This window comes from Vulpes vulpes, chromosome 12, assembly GCF_048418805.1.
Source record: "Vulpes vulpes isolate BD-2025 chromosome 12, VulVul3, whole genome shotgun sequence".
In the NCBI taxonomy this organism is placed as follows: Eukaryota; Metazoa; Chordata; class Mammalia; order Carnivora; family Canidae; genus Vulpes; species Vulpes vulpes.
The window spans coordinates 158,230,879-158,243,012 of NC_132791.1; the positions used below are offsets into that span (position 1 = coordinate 158,230,879).

The 12,134-nt window shown below is 42.5% G+C and overlaps 1 protein-coding gene across 4 annotated transcripts in view; it reads right to left on the reverse strand.

Annotated features, from left to right (window-relative positions):
* GNB1 (G protein subunit beta 1) overlaps window positions 1–12,134 on the reverse strand; it is a 99,386-nt gene that overhangs the window by 40,919 nt on the left and 46,333 nt on the right. For 3 of the 4 annotated variants that reach the window (XM_072731015.1, XM_026007146.2, XM_072731016.1), the window contains one exon: window positions 9,734–9,782. The exons of the other annotated variant lie outside the window; for it this stretch is intronic. The gene's annotated coding sequence lies outside the window, so the exon portion shown is untranslated. The remainder of the gene's footprint in view (window positions 1–9,733; window positions 9,783–12,134) is intronic. 4 annotated transcript variants of the gene reach the window in all.

Genomic DNA, 12,134 nt, shown 5'->3' on the forward strand with positions numbered 1-12,134 from the left:
TCTCTCCCTCTTCTTCTGCCCCCCACCTCTGCTCTCTCTCTCTCTCTCTGACAAATAAATAAAATCTTATTAAAAAAAAAGTTTTTTGTTTTGTTTTTTACAGAGAGAGAGAGTGCACAAGCAGGAGTGGCAGGCAGAGTAAGAGGGAGAAGCAGGTTCCTTGTGAAGTAGGGAGCCCAATATGGGGCTCAAACCCAGAACCCTGGGATCACAACCTGAGCTGAATGCAGACATTTAACAGACTGAGCTACCCAGACACCCTAAATAAATAAAACCTTAAAAAAAGAAAAAAAGTCTGGGAACAAAGGCATCCTCCAGGCAGATCATGCAGTGTCCTCAGACTTTTTTCCTGCAATGACACAGACTGCCTGCCACTTCAGCCGGTTTTGAGAAGGACTCAATCCCAGTAATTCCCAAATATGTCTGAACAACAGAATGGTCAACCTTAGAGGCTTATATATCCATGTTTCAAAAGTGATAAAAAATAGTATTATTTTGATGATATATTACCACCAAATCAGCTTCTATAAAGTATCAGATACCAGAATATTCAATGAAATAAAAAGTAAACCATAACTAGTTTTTATATAGGGAACCAGATGGTAATGAAGATACAGAAAGGAAATGCAACCACGTGTTACACCCTCATTTGGCTCTGGTTTAACGATCCAACAAACTTTTACATGTTATTTGAAAAGTACTCTATTAGGATGCAGTATATTTAAATAGTCTGCCCTCAACATCTTGGATGTCTCCTCAAATTTCCCTGCTTCTCAATTTTCTGATGCAAATTTTAAACAGCCCCCTACTTAAATGCTTACTATTAGATAATGCATACACAAGCAACTTCTCCTTTGCACACTTTACATTTATGGACAATGGAGTTTATAATTTTCTTAATTTACTGCTTAACCCCATTTTAAAGCACATCCCCTAAAGCATTAGGACAAAGTAAAAAACTTAATCATCCTCAGTAGAAATAAATTCACACAACAATCATCTTTTCTGTAAACAGAAAAATAAGACGTAAGAAACAATCTCTACATATGCTGAATGTACCTACTAGCCCTACAAAGAATGTGACCGCTCCTGGGTCCCCAGCTGACATTTTAGAAAACAGGAGGAACCTCACTCACTTCAGTTTACTACCTTTCAAAAATAAAAGTTCTTACACTTTTCAAATGTCAACAAACCTTCATAGATAATTCATGAAGTTACCAGTAGCCAAATGCCACTCATACTTAAACTGAATTTTGGGGAACCTAACGTGTCCTTCTAGAAGTCTGTGCTCAACCCTGACACCAATGTAGTGGAAAAGCCTGCTGCCCTGTGAACAGCTGCAACACCACTCTGAAACACATGCCCCCAATTTTCTAGCTCTCTGCCAATGTTCAAGTGAGGAGTTATAATAGAGCCTATGTGCACCAAAAAGAACTGTTTGACAAAAATCAACCACGCACCTGGCAACAACAAGAAAGTAATCCAGCTCTATGGAGATTATAGAACAGTTTCTCTTACAACCAAAAGCAAGACAAATCAGTTTTGTAAGATACCCCTACCCCCTCTAAACACAGAGATGTGCTTGACTGAGGTGGCAATATCAATAATTACAAATTGAAGATTCCTTTATTTTTTTCTTAATTTTATTTTTTAGCAACATCCCTTTAAACCTATTACTCAGGGGATCCCTGGGTGGCTCAGCGGTTTGGTGCCACCCTTTGGCCTAGGGCGCGATGCTGGAGTCCCGGAATCGAGTCCCACATTGGGCTCCTGGCACGGATCCTGCTTCTCCCTCCTCCTGTGTCTCTGCCTCCCTCTCTCTCTCTAGGTCTATCATAAATAAATCTTAAATAAAATAAAATAAACCCATTACTCAGAAGACACTATTTTTACCTATACGTGCAAGTTATATACAAGCTGCCATGCAATGCTACATTTAAAAAATACTTTAAAGAATTTATACTTCAGGGCAGCCCAGGTGGCTCAGCGGTTTAGTGACGCTTTCAGCCCAGGGTATGATCCTGGCGACCCGGGATTGAGTCACGTGTCGGGCTCCCTGCATGAAGCCTGCTTCTCCCTCTCCCTGTGTCTCTGCCTCCCTGTGTCTCTCATGAATAAATAAATAAAATCATTTTTTAAAAAAATAAAGAATTTGGGATCCCTGGGTGGCGCAGCGGTTTGGCGCCTGCCTTTGGCCCAGGGCGTGATCCTGGAGACCCAGGATCGAATCCCACGTTGGGCTCCCGGTGCATGGAGCCTGCTTCTCCCTCTGCCTGTGTCTCTGCCTCTCTCTCTCTCTCTCTCTCTCTCTCTCTCTGTGACTATCATAAATAAATAAATAAATTTAAAAAAATAAAAATAAAAAAATAAAGAATTTATACTTCAGAACATATTTAAATTCAATCTATGGTACCTGGATGGCTCAGTTGGTTAAGTGTCTGCCTTCAGCTCAGGTCATGATCCCAGGGACCTGGGATTGAGTCCTGTGATGGGCTTCCTACTCAGTGGGGAGTCTACTTGCTTCTCCCTCTTCCTCTGCCCATCCCCCTGCTTGCACATTCTCCCTCTCTAAAATAAATAAATCACCCTTAAAAAAATATACAGGGGGCGCCTGGGTGGTTCAGTGGGTTGGGCATCTGCCTTTGGCTCAGGTCAGGACCCTGGTGTCCTGGGATCAAGCCCCTGCACCAAGCTCCCTGCTTAGCAGGGAGCCTGCTTCTCCCTTTCTCCCCTGCTTGTGCTCTCTCTCAAATAAATAACTAAAATCTTAAAAATAAATAAATAAATAAAATGCTGGGCAGTACTGTAAATATATTTTCACTTTCCTGTGATTTCCTTAGTAATGTTCTCTTTTCTAGCTTATTTTATTCTAAGAATACAGTATATAACACATTTATAGAGTATGTGTTAATTGACTTGTCCGTAAGTCTTCTGGTCAACAGTGGGCTCTCAGTAGTTATGTGTTTGGAAACTCAGAAGTTATATGCGGATTACCAACGCACGAACTGGGGGATTGGCACGTCACCCAAGGGTTAACTGTATCCTATGACTATACTAATTTTTTAAAAATATTTTATTTAGGGATCCCTGGGTGGCGCAGCGGTTCAGCGCCTGCCTTTGGCCCAGGGCGCAATCCTGGAGACCCGGGATCGAGTCCCACGCTGGGCTCCCGGTGCATGGAGCCTGCTTCTCCCTCTGCCTATGTCTCTGCCTCTCTCTCTCTCTCTCTCTCTCTCTCTGTGACTATCATAAATAAATAAAAATTTAAAAAAATAAAAATAAAAATATTTTATTTATTTATTAATGAGAGACACACAGAGAGAGAGACAGAGACAGAGACACAGGCAGAGGGAGAAGCAGGCTCCATGCAGGGACCCTGACGTGGGACTCGATCCCGTGGCTCCAGGATCACGCCCTGGGCTGAAGGCGGCGCTGAACAGCTGAGCCACCCGGGATTCCCAATAATTTTTTAAACAAGAACACTTATTGTGTGACTACTTGTTGAAATCCTTATGAGGAGCTGGGTGCCGTGACAGCTGTCCTCTTGGGTTGAGGTGCTGATCCTTCATGGAATCCAGACCTATATCTGCAGTGCACAATTTTTAGTTGGCTCACTGGACTAATCCTAACAGTTCCATCTTTCAGCCTTGATACTCCAGGTCAAGGTCCTTCCGTGTGGCAGAGCTGCCACTTTTACCATAGGTTGACTTCTGAAGGCCATAGGCCTCAGAGACACAGCGGTAGGCACGTGCGCAGCTTACCAGAACACTTTCCAAATGACAGCAACCCCTTCATCATCTACTGTCTGCAGCCGAGACCAAAGAGGCCAGGAAAGAAGGTACTTTATTATTTTCTATCTGTACTAAATAATTTTAAACTCAGGCTTATTTAAACTTGAACTAGACAAGAACTTGAAACTTTGTCCACTTCATATTTCTAGCTGGCAGAACACCAGACTGAACCTGGAGGACCCTTGGGGACCTCCCAGCAATTGACAGAGTCCGAGAACTGAATCCAGAGCCTCTTCTGCAGTGCTGCCTCCTGGAGGGGGGGGCGTCTCATGGAAGGGGAAGAGACCACTTGTGCCCAGCTCCAGCCTCGGTCTCTTACCCAGCCCCCGCCCTACAAGTCCCAGGAAGCCAAAGGAAGTGCGACATGCTGATGATGGCTTGTCTCTGCCCAGGAGCTTCTAGGGACATCCTTCACACTCTCCCACTCCTTGTCAAATATCCCTCAACTTATAACAGCCCTTCCACCCCCAATATGCAGCTCCTCTGATGTGCCTCTTCCAGAGCCAGATGTATAAGCTCATTCATGGAGACTCTCCACCTGTGCCCAGGCTGTCTTTACATTGCCTTCTAAGGCTGCCATGATTCTTCCTTCCCACCTGAAGGCAATGGCCAAGGACTGTCCACGGTTTGAAAAGCATGCCATGAGAGGAAAAACACATACGTACAGGCTGCATAAATACATTCCTATTGACAGGGGTCAAAGATGATCTAACTGACACCCCAGGGAACCAATGTCTAGGTGAGCAGAGCCATCCTAACCTGTTCCTCTCAAAACTGATTATAAATTCAGAGAGCCCGTAGCTTGCATCAACCCCCAAAATTACAGAAGCCGAAAGCATAACTCATAGTCATCAATATATATTAATTTCTTCTGAATATGTCTTCATTTTCATCAAACAATGCTGTGATACAACACCAGATCATTTCTGTTGCAATGGTTAACAGGCGTAGCCTACTTGCTTCCTGATCAGGCGTCATGTCCAGTTTGAGTTCAAAGAACTAGAATTCTTCTTTTATTAGAGGCTCTATTAGCCTTGCTTGACAAACACCTTATTCACTCACTCACATTGGTTTATTAACCACCTGCTATGGACAGAGGACACCATGGTGAAAAACACAAACTCTGTCCTCAGGAATCAGTATCTAAAAGAGCGACAGTCAAATGTCCTCCTAAGGATCTGACTCAGAAAGTCTCTATGGTTTCACCACTTGGATACCTAAGCACTTTGAAGTAACAGGAGTTTTACAATCTACTCCCAGGTTATAGCTGTGACTCAGGAGCACATACTGTGTCCTCACACATGTCTTCACCATCTCAGGAAGAGGTCCTATCAATGGTACACATGGTAAACAAGAGATGTGGATGGAGTCACAAAAGGCAAGGCCACGATTCTGCTTGCAGGCTACCTCCTGAGTTACCTATGCCAGGCGCTGTACAGTCCGACTAGCTGGCAATGTTCACAGGACCATTAAAAAAAAAGTTTCACTTCCTTGTCACCTGCACCCACTATCACCCCACCAGGGCAAGCTCTCTGACACTGATGCAACAGAAGTTAACACCTCAAGACAGCCTTCTGACCTGGATAGTGTGGAGACCTTTCTTCTTCCTGTTGCAGACACTCCATCAGGGGTAAGAGATCTTAGTTTCTCCACTTCTAGGGGAAGCATCTTAAAATTGCTTTCCAGCTAAATATCATCAGTTCAGGAGAACCTCAATAGGTGTAAGAGTTTCTGGATATCACTCACCAGCCCCCACACTCACAGGCTCCTATATCTCATCAATCGGCTTGCCAGTGCTAGTGCTGTCCAACAGAAACACAATGTGAACCACATATGAAAGTTTTCAAAAAAAAAAAAAAAAAGTTTTCATTCTCTAGTATCCATATTAAAAAAGTAAAAAGAAACAGGTTAACAGTAATTTTAATAATATATTTATTTAAACCAATGTCTCAAAAATGTTATTCCAACACGTAAACAAAATAAAACAATTATAAATGGATATTTCACATTCATGTGTCATACTAAGTTTTTTAAATCCAGTGTGTATTTTACATTTCGATTTGGACTAGCCTCACTCCAAATGCTCCTCAATCACACTTGTCCACTGGCCACCAACTACCACAGTGGCCAGCAGAGTACTGAGCCCTTCCTCATCTCTTCATTCCCATGGGAGAGCCTCAACTGGGGGTGAATTCACTTCAGCATCTTTCTAGAAAAGCAGGAATCGGGCTCTCCCTCTACAAAGCCAATCCCTGTCCTCCCAATCAGAAACCAAGAGAGGCACAGTTCCCATACATCCATTCTGCGGTATGCCATTCCCTCTGGCATCACCTCTTGTGCATCAACTGACCAATCACCCACCCAGCAGATGGTGGCAATCAGGGGTAACAGTGGTGGGAGACTGTACAATACTTGGGGAAGGGCAGTTCATGGAACAAGATGAAAAGATCAGGATGAGTTGGTGTTGGAGAGCAGGTAGGCATTATCTTCACTGAGGTCACTTCTCCCTCTGGAATCACAGGAAATGGCCAGTGAGACTTTCTCCTCAATCCTATGTCTGGTGCACCATGAAAACCACCTGTTATATACATGTTCTGTATCTCACCCCATTAGCTTTTGGCATCTTTTTGCTTCCAAGGTTAAGCAAAGAACCCAGAACATACTATTTGATCAAAAATTGAACTACAGGGATCCCTGGGTGGCGCAGCGGTTTGGCGCCTGCCTTTGGCCCAGGGCGCGATCCTGGGCACCCGGGATCGAATCCCACGTCGGGCTTCCGGTGCATGGAGCCTGCTTCTCCCTCTGCCTATGTCTCTGCCTCTCTCTCTCTCTCTCTCTCTCTCTGTGACTATCATAAATAAATAAAAATTAGGGATCCCTGGGTGGCACAGCAGTTTGGCGCCTGCCTTTGGCCCAGGGCGCGATCCTGGAGACCCGGGATCGAATCCCACATTGGGCTCTTGGTGCATGGAGCCTGCTTCTCCCTCTGCCTGTGTCTCTGCCTCTCTCTCTCTCTCTCTCTGTGTGTGACTATCATAAAAAATAAAAATAAAAAAAAAATTAAATTAAAAAACTAAATAAATAAATAAATAATAAATAAATAAATAAATATTAAAAATAATAAAAAATAAAAAAAATAAAAAATAAATAAAAAATTGAACTACAGTAAATTCTCACTAAATAGGACTCGTAAAAGTGGTAGCAAGATTTTTTGGCCTAAAATGATTTAAGAAAATTACCTCCTCCTTTATCTGCCAGACTACCTGTCAGTGGAGTAGGTCCCACTGCAGAAATTAAGAACACAATTAACAGTGGCAACCAGTGAAACAGGGAGGGGTTCACCAGGTTCATCACTTTCTAATTGTTCATTTAGTTTTTATTTAATTTGTTTTTATTTTTTAAAAGATATTTATTTATTTATTCATGAGAGACAAGAAAGAGACAGAGACACAGGCAGAGGGAGAAGCAGGCTCCCTGTGGGGAGCCTGATGTGAGACTCGATCTCAGGACTCTGGGATCATGACCTGAGTTGAAGGCAGATGCTCAACTATGAGCCAGCCAGGTGCCCCCTGTTTTTTTTATCCTAGACTTTATTAGACAGAGAGAATGGGGGGTGGGGAGAGAAGCAGACTCTCCACTGAGCAGGAAGCTCGATGCAGAGATGCAGGGATGCGGGACCATGCAGGGATGCGGGACCATGACCGGAGCCAAAGGCTCAACCACTAAGCCACCAAGGTACCCCATTCATTTAGTTTTTAAAACATAAAATATCTTCATTGAAGTGCAAGTCACACAATAAATATGTACAACTTAATACCTAACACATGTCTGAAACCACCAACACAATTCAGGTAATGAACCTACCCATTATCCCCAGAAGTCTTCCTTGTGCCCATCTGGAGTCCACTCACTCCCTCCTCTAGGCAGCATTCATCTGTGTTCTGTTACTCTGCACCAGTGTGCACTTCCAGAATTTTATGTACACGGAGTCATATCGTATCTACTTTCTTATGGGCTGGCTCTGTTCATTTGACATTATTTTGACACTTAGCCATGTTACTGCGTGTACAAGTCTTTATATGGACATCTGCTTTCGTTTCTCTTTGGGACACACTGAGGAGTGGAGCATATATGGTAGGTATATGGTTAACAGTTTAAGAAACCGTCAAACTGTTTTTAAAGTGCTTACACCATTTTCACCCCAAAAGCAGTGCCTGAGAGTCTGGTTCCTGCATGTCCTCGTCAGTACTGGATGCAATCACCTGTTGATCCATCAAGGAGCTGGACAGTGGTATCTCCTTACGGATTTAATTTCCATCCCACAACAGCTAATGATTTTAGCCATCTTTTCAAACATGCTTATCTGCTATCTCTCTATATACTCTCTGGCGAAGTGTCTGTTCATATCACTTGCTTCCTTCACATTGAATTTTAAGAATTTTAAGAGTTCTTTACTTATGCTGTATACAACTCATCTAGGACGTGTCACATGTTAGCACTTTCTGTCAGCCTGAGGCTTGTCTTTTCATTCTCTTAACAGTGTCTTTGAAGGAGCAGAGGCTTTTATTAATCTTGACAAAGTCTAATCTATAAATGTTCTCTTTATGGATTATATCTTTGATGTCATAATTGAGAAATCTTTGCCAAACCCAAAGTCTTAACAATCTTCAATATCTTCTGTTTAGGGTTAATATTTAAGCTCTATGACTCACTTTTTTTGTCTAGGTGCCAAATTCACCTTCTGCATAGGGACAACCAATTGTTCAAGCAATGAAGTCATTTAATATAGTTTTGCTTTTTCTTGTTTGTTTCTAAAGATTTTACTTATTTATTTGAGAGACAGTGTACACGCACACACAGAGGGAGAAGCAGAAGCAGGCTCCCTGCTGAGCAGGTGGCCCGACATGGGGCTCGATCCCAAGACCCTAGGATCATGACTTGAACCAAATACAGATGCTTAACCAACTAAGCCACCCAGGTGCCCCTAATTTAGTTTTGCTTTTCAAAATTCTTTTTTTTTTTTTAAGATTTTATTTATTTATTCATGAGAGACACACACAGAGAGAGGCAGAGACACAGGAGAGGGAGAGGCAGGCTTCATGCAGGGAGCCCAATGTGGGACTCAATCCCGGGATCCCAGGATCATGAGCTGAGCAAAAGGCAGATAACTCAAGCACTGAGCCACCCAAGCATCCCTCAAAATTCTTTCAACTTGGGCTGTCTGGGTGGCTCACTCAGTTAAATGTCTGGCTCTTGGCTTCAGCTCAGTTTGTGATCTTAGGGTCAGAGGATCAAGTCCCACGTTGTGCTCCCACCTCAGGGAAGAATCTGCTTGGGACTCTTCCTGTTCCCTCTCCCTCCCCTTCTGCCACTCTCTCCACCTGCGTGTGCAGTCTTGCTTTCTCAAATACATAAAATCTTAAAAAATAAAAAAAAAAAACCTTTCAACTTACAAAGTTGTAAGAATTACAAAAAACTGTGTACCCTCAACTAGATTCACTGACCCCTGACCTTGTGTCACATTTGCTTTATCATTCCCACTTCACACAAATTTATGGGGACTTTTTTTCTGAGTCACGTGGCTTCACTTTTATCTCTACCATCTGCTGTTATTCTAACTAAGATCTGATTTGAAAAGAAGGCTCTCCTGTTTTCTAATGAAAAAAGTTAGGAGAAATTCTGCTCTTATCCAGAATGTGAACCATAATCTCTGGGACCTTAATGCTTCTTTCTGAACACTGGATAGAGCCTTTCAAAAAAAAAACATGCTTCCCAGGAACAACTGTTCTGAACACCAACTATAGGCTTAAAAAAGAGATGGGCAAAACTAAACAAACAAACAAACAAAAAAAAAAAACGCAAATCATTAAAAATAAGAAACCCTGAAGAAATTTAAACATTGTACTTTAAAGACTGACAAGGATCAATTACACCAACATTACCTTAATTCAGAAGTGCTTCTGGTCTGGTCTCCAATGCATGAAAAATTGTCTGCAACAGACAGAGAAAAGGCTATATATACATTGCATTCAGGTTGCGAGGAACATTCCATACATTTGAAGGAGTATATAATCATCCCTTCCCTATCACCATTTCTTGCCCCAAATCATTTCACTTACTACTTTGTATTTGGCTTTCCCGTGTGGAAAAGAACTCTGATCTCAATTTCTTTTTAAAAATCCTTAGCAATGGGGATCCCTGGGTGGCTCAAGCGATTCAGCGCCTGCCTTTGACCCAGGGCGTGATCCTGGAGACCCGGGATCGAGTCCCACGTTGGGCTCCCTGCATGGAGTCTGCTTCTCCCTCCTCCTGTGTCTCTGCCTCTCTCTGTCTCTCTCTCTCTCTCTCATAAATAAATAACAAACAAACAAATACATCTTAAAAAAAATCCTTAGCAATGCCTCATGGAAAATACTTTGAATCCAAGTGAACAGTACTATGGAGAAGGCATGTTATTAGAAAAATTACAGTAACAGTAAAAACAATCACTGCAATTCAAGAATCTATCAAAATACTCTTACCCAGACTCTGCCATTCAACATGTAAAGGACCTCACCTGAATCACAAAGAAGACCTGGACAGTTTCTAAGTGTGACTGGTCTACTAGGGTACACATGCAACCCCCACCCCGGGGCCATTCACACCACCAGCCTGAGCCCTGGTAGCCAGGAGGCCCTCCGGAAGAGCCTTTGATTCTGCTCTCCCAGAACCAAAGTACACTTAGTTCTAGATGTCTTCTGTAATATCTGCTTGTTCTTTCTCAGAAACTAAGTTTCAAAACATTGAAATAGTCTTTTGTGATCTCTCCAAATTAAACTAAGTATGAAAAGCACCCTACCCCCAGCCCAAATCCCATTCTGGATGTTTCACAGACTACCACCTGCCTGTTGATGGAGTCACCATCTCGTGAGTCTAAAACTCCTAGTGATACATGGTCTGGCGATCAGGAGAAATATTAACAAGCTGAAATGTCCTCCAGTTGAATTATGAATTCTAAGGCATTTATTTCACAAAATAGTTTTATTTTGTAATTATGTTGTATGTATGTATTATGAGCTAGTGCAAGCTTTTCTGACAGTAAAAGTGTGGAAAGAAAATAATATAGAGGTTCTTCAAAAAGTTAAAAAACAGATTTGACATATCCTGCAAGCCCACTCCTGCAAGCCCACTCCTAGGCATACACCTTAAAGAACTGAAAACTGGTATTCACACGCGTACAAACATTTCATAGCAGCACTACTCATAATGGCCAAAAGGTGGCAAGAGCCCAATGTCCATAAATAAATAAATAGATAAATAAATGTTATTCAGCCATGAAAAGGAGTGAAATACTGCCACAATACAGTATGGATGATGGTCCCTGAAAACACTATGCTACATGAAGAAGCTAGACACAAGATCATAAAGTATATGATTCCATTTATATGAAATATCCATTTTATATGAATTATGAAACATTCTGTTTATTTGAAAGAGGCAAATCCACAGAGACAGAATGCAGCGGTTGCTAAGGGCTCTGTGTACGCATGTGTGGGATGAAAGCTGCTTAACAGGTATAGGGCTCCCTTTGGGAAGAAGGAATCTTCTGTAACGAAACAGAGCTGGTGGTTGCACAACATAGTGAATGTGCTAAATGACATTACATTGTCCACATTAAACTGGTTCCTTTAATGTTATACGAATCTTACCTCAAAAAAGAGGGAGGAGGGACCCCTGGGTGGCTCAGCGGCTTAGCGCCTGCCTTCAACCCAGGGCGCGATCCTGGAATCTCAAGATCGAGTCCCACATCAGGCACCCTGCATGGAGTCTGCTTCTCCCTCTGCCTGTATCTCTGCCTCTCTCTCTGTCTCTCAAGAATAAGTAAATAAAATCTTAAAAAAAAAAAAAAAAAAAAAGAGCAAGGGACGCCTGGATAGCTCAGTTGGTAAAGTGTCTGCCTTTGGCTCAGGTCATGATCCCGGAGTCCTGGGATCAAGTCCCACATGGGGCTCCTTGCTCAGCAGGGAGTCTGCTACTCACTCTCCCTTCTGCTTGTGTGTGCATGCTCGCGCTCTCTCTCGCTCTGACAAATAAATACTAGCATACATTTTTCCATTTTAATTTTTTCCCCTCTATCTCTTGATGTGGCAAGTACTTGAAATTATCCCAATCTTCAAATACAAATCCTTTCAGGTACTTGTCACATTGAGACAGAAGGGGGAAGTTTTTTTTTTTTTAAGATTTTATTTATTTATTCATGAGAGACACACAGAGAGAAGCAGAGACACAGGCAGAGGAGAAGCAGGCTCCATGCAGGGAGCCTGATGCGGGACTCAATCCTGGGACCCCAGGATCACGCCCTGG